The 26,472-nt window shown below is 39.8% G+C and overlaps 1 protein-coding gene across 1 annotated transcript in view; it reads left to right on the top strand.

The window, feature by feature from the left end:
- CHCHD3 (coiled-coil-helix-coiled-coil-helix domain containing 3) overlaps positions 1–26,472 on the top strand; it is a 271,951-nt gene that overhangs the window by 116,276 nt on the left and 129,203 nt on the right. The gene's annotated exons all lie outside the window — the stretch shown is intronic.

Below are 26,472 nucleotides of genomic sequence, written 5' to 3'. Positions count from 1 at the left end.
AGACCACTGCATTGTCTCCCTGCACCTCTACCTAACCCTGGGATTAGTTGTAGAGTGTTCCTTCACTCAGGGAAAGAGTGTTTCTATTGTTTCAGTTCTTGGGTTTACAGATAATGTGCTCTGCAAACCGACATGACAGGTGACGGGAGGCAAGCTCTGTGAATTTAAGGGAAGGTGGCCAGGCTCCGTGGCTTTATTTCTCTGTCTGGAATGCCAATTGCCAGACAACCGTGGCTGTACTCCTGTGTCCCATCCCTGCTTAGGTCCCTGGTTTTAGCTGCAGCTCTTATTGCCCACTTCTGCAGGAATGCTCACTAATTTTCTTTGATTCTCCCAGCTGAAGGGAGTGCCAGCCATAACCGGATTCCTCTCCTCTCTAGGCTGAGCCCTGCAGTGAGCTCTGGGCTGCAGGGTTGTATCTGTCACTCATCCCAGCTCTTCTACCTTCTCATGTCCCTGGTTCGCTCCCACTTGCCCACCTTTAGATGTTTCAATGCGTGGATCTCTCAGATGTGTTTGTGTGTTGAGCAGGGGATCCTTTGTTGAATTATAGCTGTTCAAATTGCTGAAACTTCAAGGCAGTCTCTCACGCTGCCATTCCTTTGACGTCACTTGTGATATTCCATAATTTTTCTTTCTTAATCCCACCACCATGTTAAACTTGGAGCACACGGACAGTGGCATCTTTACATTGTTCCCATCATTCCCTGTTGTACATGGAGACAGAATGTATCGAGGACTTCAAACTTTTAATAAAATTTGTTGAGGAATTCAATATTGGGTTGGCCAAAAAGTTCATTTGGTTTTTTTTCCGTAAGATGGTTTCAAGTAGCACTTAGTTGTCTTTAACTTCATTCAAAACAATTTTGTTAGATTGTATTGTGACAGCTGTCATATCAGTGTGCATTTAAAAAAACTTACAAAATTGGTGACTTTTTGTGTAGCCATTTTAATATTGAGGATGGAAGAAAATAACCAACATTTTCAGCATATTATGCTTTATTATTTCAAAAAAGGTAAAAACATAACTGAAATGCAGAAAAAGATTTGTGCAGTATATGGAGAAGGTGCTGTGACTGATCAAACATGTCAAAAGTGGTTTGTGAAGTTTCATGCTGGAGATTTCTCACTGGATGATGCTCCACAGTTGGGTAGACCAGTTGAAGTTGTTAGCGATCAAATTGAGGCAGAAATTGAAAAGAATCAACAGTCTGCCATGCAGAAGATAGCCAACGTACTCAAAATATCCGAATCAATAAAGTTATCGGTGAAAATTAAAAATGTGTCTTTTATGGAAAAAACCATATGGAATTTTTGGCCAACCCAGCATTGTAGAGAAATAGTCTGAGTTCCAACACTGAAGGCATCAAAAAGAACAAGTTCTAAATAATACCCTTCTTTAGAAAACAGTATATTTTATCCATGTCCTTCCATCCTGTCGATCACCATTTCCAATGCATATCTCTGGCTATATGTATGCTCCCATGTACATTACAGTACTTCCCCCTCCCACCCTCTTTTCTCTCTTTGAATCGTTTTTGTGAGCCTTCGGAACATGTGCACTGGTCCTGTAGAATGACACAGCAAAAGCGGACTCTTGAGATAGTCAGGTTTTGTTTTTGTAAATGACACGATAAAAATGCATGCAGTGGATCAAAATATGTTCACCCTGACAGAAATCTTTGGCTTGAAGAGAAAAAGCCCCCTGTCGGTTCTGACTGCGACAGAGGTGGCTGCGGCGGGTAAGAGCTTGCCAGGGCCGCAAGTTCCTCAAGCTTTCGTCTGGAGATATGTTTGTAGGTTTGAGTTGCTTATACTCTTGGCCTGCTTTTTTTCCAGAATATACCAGTTTTCATGTTTCTTTGGCGTTTTCTCAAGATTTATGGGCAGGGAAGGGGGACAGAGCTTTTTCTTTGCTAAGTAGCAAAGCCTGAATTCCTAATCAGTAATTGTAAAATAACTAGAAATTGACCCATGCCCATTGTAAATCCATCTGTGTATTTCTATTCACGCCCGCCGTCCTAGAGAAGCTGTGCAGAAGGCATTTCTGTTCCCCTATCAGTGAGGACAGGACCCAAGCAAGTAGCAGGCAGCTGTGTATCGAGGGGATATTCTGTGGTGTCCAGTTTGACGCAAGGTTTCGAGGAGCTCTTTGTCCAGATCTGCAGTATATGCATTGCAGGAGATTCGAAGAGGTTCTGGAACGTGTGAGTGCAGCCTCGTTTTGGGGGCTTGGAGGTCATCCTGTACGTAGGTGGAGTTGTGATGGGATTTGATGTTACTGCCAGATTATGCCTCCACCGAAGTATACTTTTCACTGGTTTGGCATGGCCTGACCCTTGTCTCAGTTCACCCAGAAATTCTTGTTCTCCTCTTCCAAGATAGAATGAAGGGGGAAAAGCACTGTGTGTTTGATTTGGCAAGAGCACCATTGATACACACCTCTGTTACCTGGGCAAAAAGGTTGCGAGTTATCTCCTAGTTATTGTGATGAGGTCTCAGTCCCTCAGATCGCCCCCTTGTCGCTGTGGGGATTTTATAAGGCCTAAAGGTTCTCACTGGACTGGGCACTCCGATTTTGGGAGGCCTTTTCTGGGCTTCTGGAGCGCAGCGTGACGTCTCCTTTTCGATAACTTAGAAATAGGGGAGGAATAAATAGTTGTCTTGTGATCAAGTTCAAAACATGCTGTCAGGGACTCCAGAGTAAGACTTGCCTGTCACTGATGGGATATATTAACATGCTTACAGAAAGAAAGGGCCAGTCTTCTTCAGTCCTTAAAATAAAGATTTAAAGATTATTAATACCATGGAACATATTTACAATACGATGTTTAATAGAATAAAAATCAGCATGCTCTTTAACATCTGTATGCCCGAACAGACAGAAAGCTTGGTATAGGAGTTAAAAATTTTCTTTCTTGTTTAACATTTTAAAAATACTTTTCTGTTTTCCTGATTCTCCGAATTGTTTTAATTTATTATATATAGTTAAAAAGAGATACCGTCATTCATTAATTACAATTTTTAAAAGAGTGCCATAGATGGAAGGAAAGAAAAGATTTCAGAAAGAGAAGCCACGCTGGCGTCGCCCCCGCCCTGGCGCTGGTCTGACTGGGTCTGACTTTGTCTGGTCCCGGTGGGTGCCTGCCTCCTGTGCAGACGCTCAAGGCAGGCTCTCGTGGCTCACAGGACTTCCACACAGATGGCCTGCGGGAAGGGCATGTCTTGTCTGGGCTGGAGGTCCTGTATGCTTGGTCTTCTTGGCAGATGTAATTTTTATTTTAAAGTGACAATTTGGCCTTTTAGTTGACTTATATGTCTCTCTAAACTTCTGAGGCTGTTGACAAATGAGGCTTCTAAATGTGCAAAACTTATTTCACCAAAGTAATTAGTTCCTCACCCCGGGCCCATTGACAGGTGGCCTGATGCTGTTCCCAGTAACAGCCCCTGTGCCGTGTGCCAGAAAAGGAATTGAGAAGGGTGTGCCCGCCCCCGACAGGAGCCTCGCAGCGCAGCGTCAGAGTGCTGCGGCCCTGCCACAGTTTTGCCCAGAACCGGCTGTTAGGGCCTGCGAACTTGAAGGGGCTGTAGAAATCACCCTTACCTAACCTCCTTGTAGTAAAGAAAGTGGCCCGGGGCTTTTAGGGATAAGGTGACAGAAGGAGGATTAGCATATAACTCTCTAGCTTCCCTGTTTGTTATCTTCTTTCCAGATAGGCTGCAAGGATTGCAGGCCAGAGAGCGAGGAGGCCAGGGCTCCTTCTCCACGTTGGGGGCTGGCTTGGGTTGGGAGCCCCACTGAGGATGGGGCAGCCCCTTCTGCGGAAGCCAGACACCCAGGGGGCATTTCGGACAGATAACTGTTCCACAGACAGTGGGGATGTACGCTCGCCTTTGTGTAATGGACCTCCTCTGTGTTCCTTTATATGTTACAGTTTTCCCAGTGACCTTTCCTACCATTTACCTCCCTCCTCACATAAGAGACTTTAGTAGCTGGGCAAAGATCGCTGTTATAAACTTCCTAGACAGTGAAACTGGGGCCTTATGCAATAATCTCTCTTAAATGCTAGTGAAAAGGCCCACACTGTTTGTCAGTTACCTGCAAGGCCACTGTTATAGCAACTGAGATAGTGGGTAAATGTCTCTGGTTTCTCTCCATTCTTAGAAACAAACAGGCAGAACTATGGTCCTTGAGTAATAATCATTGATCTTTACTATGTAATTTTAATGATATTTGTACTAATGTGGATTTATAATGAAACTCCTATAATTTAAAACATAACTTGCCTGTCATAACCAACCCCCATTAATTTGGCAAGAGTGAATTTTTTATTCTTGCTTTTCAAACCTCATTGTTTATCCATGTGTGTGTTTTTGTATGTGTGTGTTTCATTCACATTTATATTCATTAAATAATTATATGTTGAAAGCCTGCTATAATGCTAGGCACTGTGGCCTGTATGCTGAGGATACCTCAGAACATTAAAAAAATAATAAATTCTAGCCCTAATCAAGTTTATATTCTAGTAGGAAGAATTGGTATATATTGTGCTTAATGCTGGCGGTTGAAATATAGATTGGGAAGAGAGAGGGATTGACCCTAAAGGAATAAAAATAGTTAACTCATATGTAATGCTCTAATTCAATCTCTCTATCTTTTTGTGTGTGTGTGTGCTACCTATACCTATAGAGTGCTTTCTGATTATTCAGGGCATTTCTACTTTTATGTTTGAGTTTGAATAGTTTTGATAACTGGGTCAGATGGCAATGTTTTTGAAAGCATTCTTTAAAGCTGCACAATACTGTAGAAATATGTGGGCTTAATACTAGATAAATCTGTGTTAGGTTCTGCAGAGAAACAACCAATAAGGTTCTGTGTGGAGGGAGGGAAGGAGGGAGGGGGAAGAGAGAGGGAAAGATCTTTTGGAGGAATTGGCTCATGTGATTGTGGGGGCTGGCAAGTCAAAAATCTTCAGGGCGGGGCAGCAGGCCGGAGACCTGGAGACCTAGAAGAATGGCGATGTGGCAGCCTGGAGGCAGAAATTCTCTCTTGGGGGACCTCAGTCTTCTCTGAGGACCGCTGCTGTCCTGTCCTGGTGGCTTTTCTGGGCAGGACTCGGGCACGTTGCGGGCTGTGCCGCATGAGCAGTTGGGCCTGCAGCTGTGGGCTCCTCTCGTCCCTGTGCACGACAGAGTTCCTTATTTCGTTTATGCCAAAGGTGGCACAAGTGAGGGCTGGGGTGACCACCCGTTGGCACTGTCACTTGCTCTGTCACCCACCCACTTGTCAATAATTTGTCTCTGGGTCGTTGCCTCGCCATCACCTCTGACCCTGTCTCTGCAGAGATTTGGGTGTTACCAGCTCCAGCCACCTCCTGTACCTTCTCAACTGCAGGGTCCCGAGAGGTGCCGGTGTCACGGCCGTGATCTTCACATGGAAACGGCAGAGCTGTGTCATAAGATGTCGGTGACATATGTTATTACCTGTCCCAGTTCCTTCAGTTGAGTAGCCACACCTAATTATTAAACCATGGTTTTGTGCATTCGTTTGTGCCAGGCGCTACGTCAGGAGCTGGAGGGACACAGCATCTAGTACAGCCCCTGCTCTACCTCAGAGTAGCCGCAGTACAGGTTCCCATGGACAGAACACGGTAGTCAGGCGGGTGAGGCCTCAGGAGCAGACAGCCGATGAGCCCCGGCTCTCACCTCCACCTGTCGGCCCCTCTGCCTGGGATGTTCTCCTCTGGTTCCCCCACCCCCACTTCTCTCAGCCTCCTCATTTAGATTTTGCTTTTCATTTCAAAGCACAGCACAAATATCTCCTTTGAAAAACCTTCCTGCTTTCATAATTCAGAAGTGATCACAACCTTTCCACATTTCCAAAATTCTTCATTTGCAAGTCTGTTACAACTAGGGCAACACTAAAATTTATCATTCTAACAGAGAAAGTGAAAGGAGGCACTGTTAATTAATTATACCAGGACAATGCAGGGAAACTAGGATATATGGTCACCCTAGTTACGATCTTTTTTGAGTTTTAAGTTATGACCTGTTTGAGTAAAGTACAGTCTAGTCAGGTTCATGTTAATCTCCCATTTTGGAATGTAAATTGCATTGGAGGGGAAGGAGAGGCAGAAAAGAACCATGCCATTCCTGTTTTCATTTCTACGCAGGGATTTAGCACACTCAGTAGGAGCTCAGGGAGGCTCACCGAAGTGGAATTTATGCTGCCCGCCAGAGGTCTCGGAAGCTGAGCGGGCCTGCTGGAACCTCCAGGAGAGCCATCAGAAGAAAATCAGTCTGCATAGGCCAAGTGGGGGCCAGGAGGCTCAGCTGTGAAGGGACTTTTGGGGTGCCCAGCAGTCCAGTTCTTAGGGTAATGGCAAGTTGGACGCATCCTGGGCTGCTGCGGCCAGCCAGATGCCAGGTCTCCTCTGTGAGGTGGAGCATGACCGTGGTTGATGGTCTGCGTGGACATAGGAACCTAGCTGCGGGCGAGAGCGGCCCTGTTCCTACACACTGGGTTGGTGGGTGTCTCCCGAGTCTTTGTTAAACTGGAACACCTCCTGGCAGTACATCACACTCAAAGCACTTGAGAAGGTTATCCTCACTTAGTAAGGCTGTTAAAAAGTTGAGTAGAGGACTCTATAAGGTTCTTTTATAGACTAGGTGTCACTGACATATTTTTGATGAAGAGTCTAGATGCCATTAGTTCATGGGCTTTGATCTTTGAATGAAACACTTGCCATTTAAATAGTCCTTTTCACTGGCCAGAGTAGGCAGCTCTTGGTATAATGAAGGGAGGTATTAAATATAATGTTGAGTTTATTACCACATGGCTCTAACATAAGTAAATAATGGCTACCATGACTTACACTGTAAAGAGGGCTATAAGAGACCTCTTTCCAACACGTCAGAGGTCTTTCTAAAGGTGCAGCATTTTACTGCCACCCCTGTTATCATCATTCTTTCGTGCCCAGGGGCCAACTCCCACTGAAAAGGTGGCCACTTAGAATCGTTTTGTGAGTAATGAGCATTTGGTTTTAGACTTCAATGGCAGATTGTTAGTACAAACTTCTGAGCCTAGGGTATTATAACACTTTTTGTCGGACACCTAAGCTCAGCAAAGTCTATATGGCCCGAGTTTATTGTATTTTCTATGAATGTGAACTTCCCATCTTTCCATTTAGGGCCGTTTTGAGTGCTTTCCTTTCTGTAGTTAAAAATCCCTTAGGCTTGATATTATTGTACCTTCCTGGACAGGATTGTTTATTGTTTAATTCTTTGCCACACTTCCTGTCCTTCACTTGCTCTTGTAAAATCTGTAGTTGTCTTTTAAAGCTGTGAATTTTGCACCAGCCTCTTTTTATCTGTCAACTGCGGGTGCAGGTGCAAATGGAAAAGCTGTGATTCTAGGATGCAGGTTCCTGAGCCTGGCTGGTCAGCAGAGTCCACATGCCCCAGGGGACTCAGACGAACAGGGTGGGACCTTGGCATGTATATGTTTAAATTACATGATTCTCATCATCAGCCCTCATTGCGCACGACTGATGGAGGGCGTGAGAGAAGCAAGGCGTCCTCCGCCTCTTACTGGTGCTTGGCAGCCCTGTCTGAGGTTGGAATGGCTTTGACGTGCGAGTCTAGTAAGCTGTTCGTTAGTGAGCAAAGTGTACATTTTTGAGCTTTCACCATCTTATATGAGGTCTGTCCAGAAGTCTAGCCGTGTATAATATAATGAGAATGGTTTGCGCGATATGGATGTCACCTGGCAGCCAAGGAGAGTGGACTGGAAAGCGCATATGTGAACAATGACAGCTTCACTTACTAGTCATTGGGGGCAGTAGACGTGCTGAGTGAGCATATATACTGTGTGGCCGTCACATTCAAAATGACTAAGCCAGTGGAGCAACGAATCTGCATCAAATTTTGTGCTAAGCTTGAACGTTCCTATACGGAAACTATTTGGGTGATTCAGAAGGCTGCAGCTGTGGGCAACTGGTGATGGGCAGCTTTATCACGACAACTTGCCTGCTCATGCATCTCATCTTGTGCAGAGCTTTTTGGCAAAACATCAGATCACCCAGGTGCCTCAGCCCCTCCTACAGCCCAGATTCGGTGCCCTGAGACTTCTGGCTTTTCCCAAAACTGAAATCACCTTTGAAAGGGAAGAAATTTCAGACCATCCATGAGATTCAGGAAAATACAACGGGACAGCTGAGGGAGATTGGGTGTGAGATCCAAGGTGCCTATTCTGAAAGGGACTGAGGGGTTATTACCCTATGTACAATGTTTCTTGTATCATCTTCTATAAATGTCTCTCTTTTTCATATTCCATGGCTAGATACCTTCTGGACAGACCTCGTATGATTATAAAAGCTGTACTAACATGTTATTTACCAGTCATATTCTTAATACTTTTGTTAGGATATAAAGAAACTATCCCCACCCCTCTTTCCTCTTGCTCTTCGTCCTCTAATGCCTCTTCATTCTTATTTGGTCTGAGAAAGAGCACAGGCCTTAGAAGCCTGACTCCTGGGCTCTTCATTGGATCGGCTTGGGAGATCCTGCCATACACCTCTGTCTGAGCTTCAGCTTCCTCTCTTCCGATATCAACATGGTGGTGTCAGAGTGGCTTTCTCAGTGGGATCCAGGGAGCTGATGTGTGTGCGTCCACTTGGTAAAAATGTTGTGCTGTGTTTCTTGATTCCTGCAGGGGCTGGATCAGTGTTTCTCCTCAAAATGGATGATCAGCAAGCATTCTTAACAGGTTGCAGGCAGAAGGGTCTTGGAGTAATGGTGTGTTTCCATTCCCTCTTTCCAAATTCTTCTTCCCCCTCTGTATCTCTCTCTGAGGCAAGGAGTCGCACCCCTTGATTTATTCCTAGGAAACAGGACTTGTTTTGCTTGCCGTTGGGTCGGGTGTTGGAGACCCACCAGCCCATTAAGCACATGAAACTTTCTCCTTGGCCTTATCAGTGGTTTAATTTCAATCACATTGTTAAAACAATATTTCACTACTTCTGATTTTCCTAATTATCCTGCAGATAAACAGTGGGGATCGTGACATTAGAACAAGTGAGTGGCTTAGGATTTTTTGCCTCAGAAAGAGGAACTCGTGCTGTTTCTGTCTCCCCTTGAGCAACGCAGCAGTAATAAATGAGCAAGTTCAGAGCACTTTATGATGGGTAGTTAATGGTGCTGTGCCTCAGCCAACAGGCCTGTTTCCACAGCATCTGTCACAATTCAGAGTCATTAGCATACCTTTAATGGTTTCTTTTGAAAATAATTTCTACTAGGGCATTTAGAATGCATCAAGGAAAAATATTGAGTTGTAGAAATGAGGAATTTTAAATGTAGACAAATGGTTTTCATTCTCTCAGATGTAATTTTGGTAAAATTGAGAAACCACACAGCAACATACTATAGAGAACAACACAGTTGATGGCATTTAATGCACTGTCTGGGAATTATTTTCTCAGGCATTCTAAAATAGGTAATTAAAAAACTTATTCCTTAATAAAAATTTTAATTTAAAAAAGTGTAGGGTTTCTTAGCACCCTTAACCTCCCCGCAAGCCTCCTCCTACCCTGTGTTTGGATGGCCGACCAGCTGTCTTCCACACACTGTTTGTGATCAATCATGGAGTCAGTGTTATTCTCCCCCTGTAAGATGAAAAATGTTTTGTTGGGTATATGTCATTTTCACATAACACTGGTAAATACTGGGCTTGTTACTTATTTATATGTGAGGGAGAATATTCAGAGAAATACCGTATTTTGCCGAATATAATGCACACCCATGTTTTGGGCCAAAACTTTCAGGAAAAAATCTTTTGTTTTAATTTTTTAATTCAATTATTTATTTATATTTAGAGGGGTTTTTTTTGTATTATAAAGGAATTTTAGCATTTATTTTTAACATATTACAGTACAGGAAATTTTATGTAACAAGTTACTGCAAAACACAAGATCTGATACAAGGTATTTCAGATACTACCAATGTATAATGAGATTCCTTATTTTTCCCTCAACAATTTGGGCAAAAAGTGTGCATTATACATGGCAAAAAATGGTAAATTATTTCTTTTTCCATAAAATGTCAAGGGCAGGTGAGAGGAATTTTTATTAGTTTTTTAAATATGAATGCATTAACAATGACATGTTTTAAAAAAACAGTGACTTTCTTTACTTTTTAAGCGTGAAAGCCAATATATACTTTAGTGTGTAAACATAGCTACTTGAATAATAATGGTTCCTTATATTTGTAAAGGGTCTTCCTTTTTAAGATTGACTTACGTGTTTTGTCCATAGTTTATGTCTGCAGTAGCACCGTGAAGCAGGCAGAACTCATAGCCCATGTCCCAAAACAAAACTGTGAACCTCCAAGAGGAAAGCTAATGTGGTCAAGTTCATCCAGCTGACCATTGGAGGGGTCTGGGCTTCTGACTTGTGTCTTTTAGCCTTTTTTTAAAAAAAAAAAAAAATCAAATGTTTTAGCTATTCTGTGTTTCTCTAGAATGACTTTCACATCTTCACCAATATAAAAATTTCCATGTAACACTCTAACATCTTTTTGGAAAGACTTTTTTTCAATATTCTTGGTGCTTGGGAATCAATTTTCAAAGATCTTAAGTCGTATTTGATTAACTCTGGGATTTTTTTTTTTTTAAATGTTTGACACTATAGGTTGTATTTATTCGTTGTTTTAGATTTTAAGTGGACTGTGTAAAATTTTGACTCAATTGACTGAGTGCATTAGGTGTTTTCTGTTGCTGGAGGACGTCAGGTACATTTTTGCATTCTATCAGGTACGTTCTTGCATTCTGTAACAGTTGTTGTTAAACTAGCTAGGGAAATAAATAAAAGCTAATTAAAAGATCGAACTTGTAATTTTAAATTTGATATTATTATATGTTTATGGTTAGTTCTCATCCATAGAGTCACAAAAGCATGTTTTCACATCCTTTTTCCAGGCTGTAGGACAGAGTGGGGGAGACAGGAAGTTCAGGTATATCCCCGCCAGTTTAGGGTGCATTCTGAAACGTGCACATAGCACCTCCCTCACATTTCATTGGCCAGAACTTAGTTACTTGTCCAAATTCACCATCAAGGGAAACTAATAGAACATGTCTTTTTTATTTTTTCTGCCTAGGATGATGATGTGCCCTAAATATCAGAGGCCTTATTATGAAGATGAGATAGATATTATGAAGAGTTATGAGTCTGCCAAAATCCACGGTCTTCAGAACTGATATTTGAGCTTTTGTGTATAAAGCCAATTTAAGAAGTATTTAGATATTTAACATTTCTTGACAACTTTGCGATTATAAATCATATTGACTTTTCAAGAAATAGGCGATAAGCATGCTTTTACTTTTTATTACAGTGTGTTAAGATGAAGAAGAAGAAAGAAAAGAAAGTGGGAAAAGGAATAGTAGAGAAAAAATTCCCAATTCTTTTCCAAAGCAGGCTTTGAAAAACATCTGGCCTTTAAAAAAGGATAGATAGCTACTTCCCAAACTTCTTAGGAAAATGGCCTTTGGATGGGAAGAAAATGCGTTCTTGAAGTTCTTCTGTCATATGAGTGGCAATCTCAACTTACTCTAGGTAGTGAGAAACTCCTTTATTTAAGACAAAGCTCCTCTTTTAGAATTTACATTCCCAGCTTTCTGGACTGCTGTCACCGAAAGCATTGGAAGTTTCATTTGTTTGTGCAGCTGTGCTCATAAATGAGACGATGCACTGATGAGGGTGCTGCGCGCTCAGGGAACTGAGTCAAAGGCTAGCTCTCACCCACAGGCGGGCAAGTTAGCTGCTCCTGTTTCAGAGCTTAGAAACTACAGTTCTTACAATTCTTGGTGGGCAAGGAACAAGCATATAGTTAGGAGGATGAGACCTCTTTTTTAAAAGTTTTTTTAAAATTGAACTTTTTGGGATGTACAGTTCTATATTACATCATCTGTATGTTGTGTTGTATGTTCACCACCCCAAGTCAAGTCTCCTTCCAATTCCATTTATCCGCCGCTTCACTGCCTTCTACCTCCCCCACCGCCTTTCCTTCTGGTAATCACCAGACAGTTGTCTTTGTCTATGAGGTTTTTGTTTTTGGCTTAATCCCTTCACCTTTTTCACCCAGCCCCCAACCCCACTCTCCTCTGACAGCTCTCAGCCTGTTCTCTGTATTTATGAGTCTGTTTCTGTTTCGTTTGTTATTTTGTTCATTAGGTTCTATATATATGTGAAATCATATGGTATTTGTCTTTCTCTCACCGGCATATTTCACTTAGCATATACTCATCAGGTCCATCCACACGGTTGCAAAAGGTAAGATTTCCTTGTTTTTACAGCTGAATAGTATTCCGTTGTGTAAATGTACCACAGCTTTTTTATCCACTTACCTACTAATGGGCACTTGGGCTGCTTCCAGATCTTGGCTATTGTAAATAACGTTGCAATGAACATAGGGATGCATATGTTCTTGGGAATTTCTTTGGATATATTTTCAGAAGTGGAATCACTGGGTCCTGAAGCAGTTCCATTTTTAATTTTTTGAGGTATCTCCATGCTGCTTTCCTCAGTGGCCGCACCAGTCTGCATTCCCACCAACAGTGCACTAGGGTTCCCTTTCTCCACAGCCTCGCTAGCACTGTTGTTTCTTGGTTTATTGATGACAGCCATTCTGACAGGTGTGAGGTGATTCCTCATTGTGGTTTTAATTTGCACTTCTCTCATGATTAGTGATGTTGAGCACCTTTTCATACGTCTATTACCATCTGCATGTCCTCTTTGGAAAAGTGTGTATTCCGATTCTTTGCCCATTTTTTGAATTGGATTGTTTGTTTTTTTGGTGCTGAGTTGGGTAAGTTCTTAGATAAATTTTGGAGATTAAGCCCCTACCAGATGTGTCATTGGTGACTATGTTCTCCCATTCTGTGGGTGGCCTTTTCATTTTGTTGATGGTTTCCTTTGCTATGCCAAACCTTTTTAGTTTGATGTGGTCCCATTTGTTAATTTTTTCTTCGTTTCCCTTGCCCGAGGAGATAGATAAGAAAAAATATTGCTACAAGAAATGTCCAAGATTTTACTGCCTGTGTTTTCTTCTAGAATTTTTGGTTTTGAGTCTAATATTTAAATCTTTAATCCATTTTAAGTTTATTTATTGTACAGTGTAAGAAGGTGGTCTGATTTTATTTTTTTGCATGTATCTGTCCAATTTTCTCATCTCTGTTTATTGAATAGGCTATCTTCACCTCATTGTATATTCTTGCCTCCTTCCTCAAGTATTAATTGATCATAAAGGTGTGGATTTATTTCTGGGCTGTCTATTCTGAGGGCCCACATATTGACTTTTAGATTACATATATTCATTTGAAAACACCAAATACTATTATTTTCGTGGATATTGTGGTGATTAAAAGTTGTCAATAAAACCTAGCATATTTAAATAAATTTTGAAAAGGGGTGATTGACCAAATTGAATTTTAATTACTTAATTTCAACACATGTTTCTTTCATTTGAATCTTTGAAGAGAAAAGTGAAAAACAACATTATCCTTGAGAATTCTCTCAGCATCTAAGCAGCCGTTTTTAATTACAGAAAATGTCTTCAAAATCTGTTTTGCCATTTTAAAGTTTTAGCTGTGAGAAAGTCAATTGTCAGTTGTGTAATGGAGGAAAAAAATCTTAAAAAGCCATTTGTATATTATGTTGAGTAGACATATGTTATTTGAACATTAGTGGCTAATTTTCCATAAAAAGTTTTCCTCCTTGAATTTAGGTATCATTGTTGGTCACATAAACACAAAAGGTTCTTACTGTTAACCCACACATGCCTGCAGAAATGTGACTACAATTTAATGAGAATTGTGTAAATAGAAACCAAAAGCACGTGCTAAGTGTTCTTCTTTCTGAAGGAGTCTCCTTTGGAAGCTCTAATACTGATTCTTCTAGAACTGTGCTTTCTCAATTTCATCCTCTAACCTCTCCCTCCCTTTCCCTTCTTTTTTTCCTTCTTTCCCCGTCTTTCCTTTCTACCAGGAATTGCCTTAAAAGGCACATTTCTTTGAATATCCTGCAAGGTGATAAATCTTCATCAGCTGAAAACAGATTTGATTTTGGGAACATTTTCATTTAGATACCAGGACTGACTATTAAGTAACGAGGCCAATTTTGTTTTTGTTTTTGTTTTTGAAGGCTAAGATGGAAATTCCAGAATAGGAACTTTCAAATTTGTATTCAAGTTGAGTGCGTTAAAAAACTAGTATCAGTATTTGATAATGACATTATGAAATTTGATTATTTATTCGCTTATTTTTGACTGATATCTACATTTCATATTTGAAATACAGTAATTAAACTGGCACATAGGAGGAAATCAAACCTTACTCAGTGTTTTATATAAATTGGCAGCAAGGTTTTTTATGCTTATTTTAAGCATAGTCATCATGTAGATCTATATTATCAAATGCAATGATGTTATAATATCAAATAAGTGATATCTTTTGTGCACCATCATATTACTTGAAAAGTATAAACTTTCAAAATAAATTGAGGTGTTCAGCAATTACACTAAACATTTGAATTTTTAGCTGTTAAATATAAAACAATGATATTTAAACACTAAAAACTTATGGTTCTCATTTTTGTATTTTTTTGAATTTGAAGTATCTCATTTTTTCATGTGTTTGCATTTTAATCCTCAGCCAAGGTCATGCCCACTGGTATTAGGGAAAGAGGAGAGTGAGAGACATACACAGAGACATGTGGGCGGGGGGCATTGATTGGTTACCTCCTATACATGCTCAGACCGGGGATCAAACCCTGCAACCTAAGTATGTGCCCTGACGAAACCGAACCCCGCAACCTGTTGGTGCACAGAACAATGCACCAACCAACTGAGCTGCCAGGCCAGGGCAGGTATCTCATATTTTAAGGCAATAATTCAGAAATTTTTTTATTTACCATTCTTATTGGCCATCAGAATTTTTGTTTCTTTTCCCAGACTTCTTGTGTAAAGTTTTAAAAGAAGGTCAGGATGTGATTGAATTTCCTTTGGTAGGAAGGAAAGAAGGAGGAAATGAAATTAATACGGGAGCCAAATAGGTATGCCTAAATACTGGGATAGCATACTTTCTGTTTTTGGTTGTGTTACATGGCTTATTTCATTTAATTTTTGGTCAGTGAAATTATGCCTTTAACTTGGATAACATAAATTCAAACCTTTAATTGTAATGATTCGCCTATACACATAAGAAAGTTATTTTCTACTTGCTTTAAAAAATACTTGTTTTACATAAATGGCAACAGTCTTCATTAGATTTTCTAGTATTTTGACATAGTAGTCTGTCTTGTAAATACTCATTAGTTCTGTAGCATGAGTAAAAGTTTGTTTTGCAAAAGCATGAATGCTGATTCCTATATTCTTTTACAATACAAAGCTAATAGAACTTAGTGGCTTGGCAAAAGTTTTAGGATGAAACAAAAGTTACTGTGTATTTGAACATTAAAAAACAAGCAATAAATAGAAAATTTAGGTATTTCCTATTAAAAACATTATCTAAATACATTATAATGTTCACTCATTCATTTGATAAAATATGTCAGGCTATAAGCTTAGTGATAGAGATACAACTTTGCATTAAAATAGAATCCTGTTTCTCAGAACTCAGTCCGATATATACCAATTTTTAGTCTGCCTATATAGGTACAAAATTTTAATTGCAATAACACAAGTGGTAGTCTTTTTTGCTGTGGACAGTCTTGCCTTCAATTTGTGAAAAATGCAACATCCGTGAAGCACAACCTGTAGTCTCATATGACTGATTTTTACTCAACAAGTATTTAATGAATGTCCGCTCTGTGCCAGGCACCATTTGGTGCTTATATTTTACCAAATCAGGTGCATCCCAAAGGTATTGAGATGCTCTTGGATTTCTCCTTGTTCTCTTCAAAAAAAGGTGGGGGCGGGGGCAACTAAAGTTTATAGTTAAATTATTTCTTCCCTCATGGCTAACTGAGGATATCTTTTCAAGACCCAATATAGTAATCATCAGCATTATTTTTTAATGTTGAATATAATAATGTGTCTAATTTTTATCCATTTTATAATTATTAAATGGATGTTTGGACAGTGTGTGTCTACAGATGGTTCTGTTTATCATTTTCCATAAAAATGTTTATATGACCTTTGTGAGTCTGCCTCCTGAAGATACGCTTCATTGAATCTCCAGTGCTTGTTAGTATTGTATAATTGCTAACTGGTGTTTCTTGATGTAGACTGTGCTGTTGTTTTCAAATTTAATTCAGAAAATATATGAGCACTTTTTGTGTGCCCAGTGCCAATGGTCTACATTTTATTTGATCTTCAATATTTATCTAAAGTACCTTAGTTTTTCTTGTTAAACCTTCTTTTGAAACAAATTTTTATTCAAGATGAATTTGCTTCACTGAATATTATATAAAAATGATTACTTGCACTCTTCATACTAATGTTATATTTTCAGTTTGCTCTTTGGTGTTTTTCCTTCTCTTATGTTATCACTTTTAAATTAAAGAAGTGCAGGGTCATTTAATTACATATAAATTATTTTAACTTTTAGTAGGGAATAGGGATTCATTTTGGTGCTTAGCAACCCCACTGATGTATATATGAGTTTTTGTGTGGGTATAGAAAGATAGATGTGTATGCATGTATAAATATATGCACAGGATTAAAGAAATTTAATCTATTGTGCTGTATTCCTTTATCACAAAAATAGAGTTCTGGAACACCATGCCTATTTTAAAATTATTATTTTAGATTATTTTTTACATGTCAATGTATATTTAGTTAATCCTTTTAGGCAGTGCTGTATTAAGATGAGTCTTTTTAGAATTGATTTTTAGAGTGAAAGAGAAGCATCGATACCGGTTTATTGTTGCATTTACTGATGAATTCATTGGTTGATTCTTGTATGTGCCTGTGGGTCTTGTATCTGACCCACAACCTTGGTGTAGTAGGATGATTTTCTAATCAACTGAGCTACCCAGCCAGGGTAAGATGAGCCTTTTTAAAAGTTTATTTAAAAAGAAGTAAAAGAAGAAAAGCCATGAAGCCATCATGATTTTTTAATGGTGATTTAAAAGAAGCATTCCCATTAAAGTTAGGAACAGGATAGGATATCTGTTATTTATATTGTTCTGGAGGTACTAACCAATACTGTTAGATAAGAGAAAAAAATGGAAGGGAAAATGTGGGAAGGAGGAAGAAAAATTTCCCTCATTTGCAGGCCTTGTAACTGGACAACCAAGAAAATCAACCGACAAATCTCTGCAAGCTAAGAGAATTTAGTTATGGTCACTGCCTGGCAAGTCAGTCAAGAAGTTCTTGATGTTCTGATAAGGAATGAGAGCTAAATTTTTGCTGGTATCCATAGTGTAGTTTCTGTCTTTTCATAGTTCTGGAATTAAATTTTTTGGGTGAAAGGATACACTTTTAATGTTTTTGTCTTTACACACAGACATGATTTTCTCTCTAGAAAGATTGTACCAATATGTACTCATACGAGCAGTATGTGAGTATACCTAGTTCCTTACCCAGTTACCAACATTGGGCATGATAACTTCTTTGATTATTTATCAGTTTGAAGATAAAAGCAATGATCTCATTTTTATTTGTGATTCTTAGATGGAAATAGAGCCATACATGCATATGCGCGCGCGCACGCACACGCACACACACACACGTAGTTTGAATTGCCCGTTCATATTTTTTATGTTTTAGTGTTGTTTTAAAATATTTTTATGAGTTTTAATTTTTAGAAAGTCAATTCTGTCAGTCTTTTCTTTTTAGAGTAATTATATGTTTAGAAAAGTTTAAAATTTATTTAAACAGTTTTATTTCTACCTTTATGTTTTCAATTTTTTAAGAATGAAAGTTTTACTAAGTGTGCTGTTTATTTTGGCATATGGTATCGCCCATGATTTTTCTAGACAGTTTGTACCAATACTGGTTTTTAAAATAATTTATTCATTCTTCTTAGAAGTATCTTGGTTGTTATACACAAGTTCTAATGTAAAGTTAAGGTTGTTTCTGGTCTTTGAATGCTGTTCACTTGGTATACTTACCAATTCTTGAACCAATACCACACTTTAAAAATTACTGTAGATTTCCACTTTCATAAAATATTTGTCAAGACAGTTTCCCAGTCATCACTATTAATTTTCAAATTTTCTTTACCAATGTGATTCATCAAAGTGAACATTGGTTTCTTTTCACTTAATACTCAAGTGCCTTGTTAATTCTTTATGCATTGAAATACCTTTAGACGGTGTTTGAAATGTATGTGTAAATAGGAATTTTTGTGCTTTGAATATTACTTTACATACCAGGTGGTTGGTTGGTTGGTTGGTTGGTTGGTTTGCTTATTTAATCCTCACTTGAGAGCATTCTTATTGATTTTAAAGATGGGGAGAGGGAGATAGAGGGGGAGAAACACTGATGCAAGAGAGAAACATCAGTTGGTTGCTTCTTGATTGTGTCCCCACCCGGGGACTGAACCTGCAGCCTTGGCATGGGCCCTGACCAGGAATCAAACCTGCAGCCTTTTGGTTTACTGGACAACACTCCAACCAACTGAGCCATATTGGCCCTGGCAGGTGGTTTATTCTTTAAGGGATCTATTCATGCTTATTCCTTATCCTTTCTCCTATTGTTTGCTTGAGTGCCTTCTCTCTGTTTGCTGCCAAATGCTCTCTTTACTGTTCTTGCATGGGGGAGTATTTTGGAACCCTTGCAACCAATCAGATGCCTAGTGGTAGACAGCACGTGTAATGTGGATTTTGCTATTAATGAATACCATTAGTTTGTTATTTATTCAAGTTCATCTGTGAACTTTGTTTAACCAATTCTTCCTGTTTTCATTATGAACAAAGAGAATTACTTGTTTACTTTTCAGAGGACATTTGTGTCATATTTTTTTCTCCTCATGTTTTAGGGATGTTGTCATACTGCATTTTCAAGTCTATAATACCAGTCTAGATCCCATTATACCATTTTTAGCTCTTCAATGCATTCATATAGATGTCTTCTTTCAATACCAGAAACACAGGAGAAAGTGTCTGAAAATTCTTGTGATGTATAAAGCCACAGGATCCAGTGATGTGAAATTATAGTGGCTTCTTTAGTATCTTCAGAGAATTGTAGTTATTAACACTGTGAGTAATTTTCTTTCTTTCTTAACATGTAGTTGTTAGAGAACAATTTAGAAAATTGATGCTTCTGTCAAAAGTCTGGATGAGCAGGATACAGGCTCAATCTGGATGTGACAATAGCAAGAACCCCACAACTTTTACTAACTGTGGAGAAAAGGAATTGATTTCATACTCCATTAAACTGTTACACATCATAAATCACTTAGTTCAACCCTGTCCTCATCTGTATCTAGGATGATAAACTAGTTACTGTAAGGATTTTTTAAAAATATAAATGTAATGATACTCCCCCCTTTCTCTGCCTTGTGTTACTTTCTACCTTTGCCCTTCCTTATCGGAAAGAAGCGTGTATCTCCTCACCAGTCCCGGGCAACAGATGCAGGCCTAGAATTGTTTTAGGGATCCAGGGACGATACCTCAGGAAGGCAGATGACTCAGGGTGATTTGCTCCTTAGTTCTCCTGCTTGTTAAATACATTATTTTGGCCACAATCCAGTCTTCCTGAATCTATTTTCTCATCTTTCAAATGAGCATAGGTACTCCAGAGGGCTCTTTTGAGAATTCAAAGAAATATGGGAAAGTGCTTTGTAAGCTGTGATTACTATGTTCATATTAAATTCTTGTCGTTAACTATTCCTATAGTTATTTTTGACAATGTTAACGGGGATTGGCATATCGGCACAAAAATTTCACAGTGGGACATGGGAAGCCAAGAGCTGTTCTTGACCATATCCCACAATGTCCTGTTCTTATTATAAACATCTCATGCCTTTATGACTAGATGCCTGTCCTGTCTGATCAGCCACCCGTCCCAGGGCAGTTGGCCCAAGGGCAGTTGGAGAAGCAAGGGAGATGATGCAATTTAAAGGAACAGTGATGAGTTTCTAATTTTTGGTGCCTCCAGAAATGGAGGGAACCCATCATCACCAGGAAATGGGCAGTTGGTTGATGAAGGTGGAGGATTTGAGATTGATAAAGTTGTGAGGAGAAGAGAAAGATAGGCGACCGGGAGGTCGTGGTTGAAGAGATGACATCTCAGGTCACAAACCTCTGTAGGAGGGCAGAGCCTGCAGTCCTGCCGCCTGGGAGCAGCTGTGTGGACAAGTGGCTAATGGCTGGTCTGGGGGAGACTGTGTGCAGAGCACAAGGAAAGCCATCACCATCAGCTGACCTGCAGTTGTGCTGACCCCGGGCGTGTCTCAGTGGAGCGCAGCCTGGATGTGGATGCTAGGCGGTACCCGCGGCCGAGCCGGGCAGAAAGAGCCTGCAGGAAGCTGTAAGGAATCTAGAGCCTCGTTTAGGCACAGTCCTCAAGGATGACTACGAATCTGAGACCTTCTGTCATAAGGAGTGACCATTCGTACTCTTTATGTTGGGTATTGTCACAAATTTGAGGACAGAAGTCAAAGAACTGCCACCCCACTGTCGTCTTTTTGGTCCATTTGAACACACAGATCATAATGCCTTGCTAACTAGACTTGTGTAACAGTGGATCAAAACTTGTATGCCCTAAACTAAGGCGCCTGTTTGATTGGGAAACCGGCTTTGAAGTATCACACAACACAGAGGAAGTGACTTCTGATTATACTGGAACTTGGATCTTGGATGTGGAGTTTGGTGTCTGAGATTTCTCCTGCTGCCTTCTAGTAAAAATGGAATCTAACAGGGTGAACACAAACGTACTGTACTTGTTCTGTTTCTCAGCAGTAAAAAGAAGGGTAAAGATGTGCACTTCTTTCCTTACCTCCCCCCCCGCCCCACCCATTCCTAGCCTTACTGACACCTATGGAATAGATTTCTTAACAGATTTGGTTGTTATTCTATTACCACCAAGCAATCCATGGAAGATGCAACAAACTCCTAGACGGACGTAAATAATGAGGCCTATGACTGTTAGAAGCCGTCCCCGTAATCGTGGGGAAATGACTGCTAACAGCCTGACATGGAAGGACGAGAAAAAATATAAAAAATAAGACTGCATTAAAGGACCTCAGCGATGAATATTCCCACTGATGGCCTTCATTCATCTATAAAACAAAAAACTCAGAGGCACTTCACCGCTTTCTATGAAATTGCCTGTAAGGATACAGGGAATGGAAATATTCTGGGGAAAGGTTTTCTTTACAGATGGCCACAAATTTGATCAGGGAGTTAGGATGCATGAAGGGATAAGCCTCGGTTATATAGAAAATACACTTAAATGGAGCACTTTATTTCCCAGGGACGCCACATAATTGAGTTCCACCCCAAACCTTTAACCATCTAACACGCATACGTACACATCCAGCTTCTGTGTGCTGAGAAGTGTTAAACGATTTGAAAGCCGTAATTAAATAGCTGAAATTGTGCTGCAAAATCACTATAAGCATTGCCTCATGTAGTATTTCAGTGTTAAGTGCTAAAATTTAATCTGAGTAGCTGTGACTAATCTAGTCTTTATTTGTAACACATTCAAATTAAGAGGTGTATGTTCTTGTTCATGTACTTTCTCATTAGCACTAATATTGCTAATGGGAGTGACAAATGTATTATGTTTTTGCCTTCTATCACTCACACCTTTTAGGTAGCTAGCTCCTTAGAGGAGGTAATTTTCAGTGTGATACATTTATGGAGCTGTGTGTTCAATAGTTTTCCTCAAAAGAGAATATATTCATTGGGGCTGTTTACTACTTGATGGCCTCTGGGGAAACGAGTTTGAATTAATCAGTTTGAACCATAGAAAAAATTATGATGACAATTAATATAAATGGGGATACCGCACACTCATTTTCGTATATGTCTTTCAGGCTTTCTTTTTCTAATTTATTAGGTAATTTCAAGGCTTTCCCCCTCATGCTCTTGACTTTGATGCTTGAACATAGCCACTTCTTTCCTCCTCTTTAAATGCTCCTGTTTATTCAGAGGACTCCTTCATGTTTGAGTGAGTGAATAGTTCTTAGTATTTAAAGCATGTTGAGGGCATCTTCCTGTGAATACTCACCTCATTAAGGGCTGGTATGTTTGGTTATCGCCTTCTCTTCCCCACCTTAGCAGATACCCTTGTTTCCTTTGTGAGAGATGAGAGATGTAGAGTGGAATCTGCCAGGGACTGCCTGCTGCTCCCCAGCTGCCTGTAGCTCCCCCAGGACACACACTCTTACACACTCACACTGACACAGTGCACACCAAGGGGAACAGCGGTTATGTGTTGTCCGGCTTCCCTCAGCTCCCCGACACACACGCACCGTCACACATACATATTCATGCGAAACCTCCTCCTCGCCCAACATACACCGGGGGACGGTGGCTTTGTCATGCTCGCAGTTCCACCTCTTCTTTGGGACACTACTGCTCTCTTCTCCCCAGGGCTCAGAAACTTAACCTTTCTATCTAGGGGGAGAGGGGACTCAGCGGAGATCCCCATGTGAGAACCCAGTGAGGAGCCCTGTCACTCTGGGCTGTGGCCTGTGGGGACATCTTTAGGACCTTCCTGTTTCTAGTCGACATGCACGCTTCCTTAGAGACAGCGTTCTCAGGAGCGGTTACGTTATTTAGGACTGTGGAATTTTTATGGTAACATAGTGCAATCATATTATGGATTAGATAAGGGCTTGTCTAGACTGGTTGGGGACTAATCAATACATCGATTTCTCAAAAGCAAATTCCAAATGACCTTTTGGAACAGCCCATTTCTAAATTGTGTACTGTGTATGCCTGTCATTTCTTGATGAGTTACTCAAATTGTTTACATTAAAATAAAAAAAAATGGGAGAGTGAATCCTGGCTCTCATTAGCTTTATATCCTTGGGTAAGTCATTTAACCTCCATGAGCCTTAGTGTTTCCATCTGTTCAGTGGAGATGATTGATAGCCATGCTACCCACTTCACAGAATGATTGAGAACATTATAAAATAATGCACATGCAGGTGCCTTGTAAGTTGTTAGGGATATTTAACAAAAGATAAAATTATGTAATATTCAATGATAGGAAAGATAGAGAATAATTGTGTTTGGCAGATCTCTAATATATAGCAAATTTTCTTAAGTTGCTGTGGTATTTGCTAGGATTTTTTCTTTTTTTAATTCCTGCCATTTTATAATACAAGTGAAGTGTTGTTTTGAAGTAATACAGATTTTTTTCTTTTTTCTTTTATTTAAGTAATACAGATTTTTAATGAATTAATTTTCCTAATGGCAGTATGTTTGTAAGTAAAACACCTTACAGCAATAAGGTACTTAAAAAAGGTGATGTCCTTTGACAAATGAAAGATCAGTCAATTTCTTTTTGCAGCACAGTGCATAAGTACCAGCCACCATATTCAGTCTTAATTAGTAACACTGTTCACAAATTAAGGAGATGCTTTATATATTGGGTAAACTGCTATTTGTTAATTTTTTATTATATTAACTAACACAGCTAATTGCCAGCCCCAGAATAAGCATAGGTTTTCTAGAAGCTTTCATAAGTTGGCACTACTGCCTAATAGCTCAGTCAGTGTGGAAAGGCAGGTAACGACATTATGAGTACATTTATAATGCAGTCAATTTCTTCTAAAATGCACGTAAGTATTATTACTTTACCAGGAGTCCGTGAAATATGATTTATTTAATGTATTTCAGCCCCCAGAATATTAAGATATAATTGAGATGTGAAGTAAAAACAAATTGCATGCAGTCAGTATGGAACATGAATCATAGACTAAATTGCTAGTAATTTTAAGGACACTTAAAGGAATTGTGAAATTTATATAGTGCATTCTTATGTTTGGAAAAGGTTAGGAGAACAATAGTCCGGTTGTTTTTGTATTCCAGTCTTAAAATAGGACTTTTGTTATTAAACCTAAGCTAGCCATATGCATTATCAAACCCAAATCTTTCTACGTCCACGTCTCATTAAATAATTTTTGTGAGGTTTTCCATTAAACCTCTCATATTTAGTAAAGTAGTTGAGCAGCATTTAATTTCTGTAAAGGCCATGATCTAGTTTTTATAAACTATACAACTGGGTGAATAACAACAACATAAATGTTGCCAGTGTGTTTAGAAGGGAATCAGTTTAATGGTACTTGGAATTTTGATGATTATTGCTTTGAAAAGACTGAAAATCACAGGTCTTGGCTTTATAGTTTAATTACTTGCTTAACAATTGCTAGTGATTCGCTAAATCACAAGGCTTCCAAACAAAAAAACATCAGTAGCTGCTGCCATGCCTGAGCACTTCCAATTTTCTTGACAATGGCCACCAAACTGTGTTTAGCCTAATGTGAACTGTTAGTTTAACAGGGAGCAGTAGGAGTTTCAAGCACGCCATCGATGTGAGGCCAGTTGAGCCAGTTGAGCGCTTTCCTAGCGGTGACACTTATGTCAGGAGTAACTTTCACATGTTTCATCGAAACCAGTTGGAGAAGCAAGTGGAGTAATTATCCACATCCCCTTTTTGATATTGGATTTACTGATTAAGTGCCGACCAGCTTTCTAGGGTTTCTCATTAATAATTGGTTCTTCAGAACACAGCATGTGGTCCCTCACGGTTTGAATAAGACTAGGAAACAAGGCAAAGTTGAGGTTAAGGTCCTCCATGCTTTTATGAGCCAGAGTCAAAACTCCTGGTGGCAGTTTAAAAGAAGAGCAGTAAGGAAGAGATTCAGGTGTCCTGGTGGGAAAATTTAATTTGTGTCTTTATTGACCTGTGCTCCCTTCCCTCACTGTGTCATCTTGGCGTTTCTGTGAGCACACTGCTCTTCCTTCCATCTTGCTGCTTTGCAACGGCAAGCTCTTGACTTCAAATGGATTCTCCCAGCATTAGATGAGTCCCTCTGTTTTTACTTAGGTAGTAGCCACAATCTTTAGCTTATACGGCAATGATCTTAACCCCTGTTCTTTAGTATTTTACTGTTGAAATAATGGAAAAGAAACAAGTAAGACCTACATTTAAGCAGCGGCAACGATGACTAGTATTTATGGAGTGCTTGCTTGTGGCAGGGACTATGCCGGAAACTGCGTGCATTTTCTTAAATCGTTACAGCGTGAGGTGGTGATGTCATCTCTACGATAGGAATAACTAAGGATTAGAGAAGTTAAACAATTTACAGAGTCACTCTGCAGTCTGTTTCGCTACCTTTGTTTAATTGCGAGCGTTACTTACTCAGGTGAAATATGTTCTTTCTTGGTATAGGTGGATATTTAAAATTTGTTTAACAATTGTGACCCACAGTAGTAATTTTACATTATGATCCAGTGCACACACCTGTGTTAATGGAAACATAAGAAATACTACTACTTGTGATTTATTCTGTTCTATTTTCATTTGAAAAATGCTGGTTGTGACCCACTGAAATGATACCACGGTGCACTAATAAGTAGCAGCGAACGGTTTGGAAATCATCGCGAGTCAGCGCGGGCCTTGTGGGGTTTCTGCTGGTCAGTGGAGTCTGGGTCCCACTGCTCTTCCTCTTGCTCCCATGCTGCCTCAGGTACTTGCACTTCCCACTTGGTTACTCTTCTGATTTCATGAGCCCTTGAATAGTTAGCCAGCGGACATTTCTGAGTGATTGAATTCTGGGGATGGATTAATACCTTTCCTGAGGCTTAGAGCATTTCTCCTTTGCCATTTCATCATGGCCCTTTGGAGTCCTGGGGAGTCTAGATTTCAGGGTTATATTCAGAACTCGACTTTCTAGAGGCTGCCTCCCTTTATTTTCGAAGTTCTTCTATGCCAGGCAAGTTCACTGTGGCAGTTGAAGGAACCTGAAATAGGAAAATGCTTTTTCCCAGTTCTCTCTCTTCCGTCTTGTCTCATGTTGTGCTGGACACAATATACCAAATGTGTTTTAAATGGAATTGAGAAGATGCAGAGTAGTCTGTCTTTATCATCTTGTATCCTTTGCCAGGCAGACTTATTTAAGTATTGGCCAGGGGCTAGACTGAGGTTATTCTACGTGTCTTTGCCTAGAATGAACTGGTAACACAGGACTTGGGTAACCTGTCACCATCTTGACATGAGGTGACATGTCATCTCATCAGATCCCTCCTTGAGCCAGCAAGCTTGCTCTGTGCTCGAAATCTCAAGGGTTGCAGGGGGGAGTGTGACGCCCATGTTTCTGCTCTGTTTGACTGTATATTCTAGTGGGGAAGGCAGACAATAAGTAAACAAATAGACATATAAATGTATATCGATAGTCCCAACGCAGTCAGTATTTGAGGGAGAATACTGCAGACGGAGAAGCTGGAGGGTCGTGTGGACCGCGCCATTTCTCCACTTACCTGGGCCCACACTCAGGGTTGTTAGTTCTTCCAGGACCTA

This window comes from Pteronotus mesoamericanus, unplaced genomic scaffold (genome assembly GCF_021234165.1).
Source record: "Pteronotus mesoamericanus isolate MK-2021 breed Mesoamerican mustached bat unplaced genomic scaffold, CSHL_Meso_final scaffold_85, whole genome shotgun sequence".
In the NCBI taxonomy this organism is placed as follows: domain Eukaryota; kingdom Metazoa; phylum Chordata; class Mammalia; order Chiroptera; family Mormoopidae; genus Pteronotus; species Pteronotus mesoamericanus.
The sequence above is the reverse complement of the archived record's forward strand: the minus strand, read 5'-3'. Positions and strand labels throughout refer to the sequence as shown.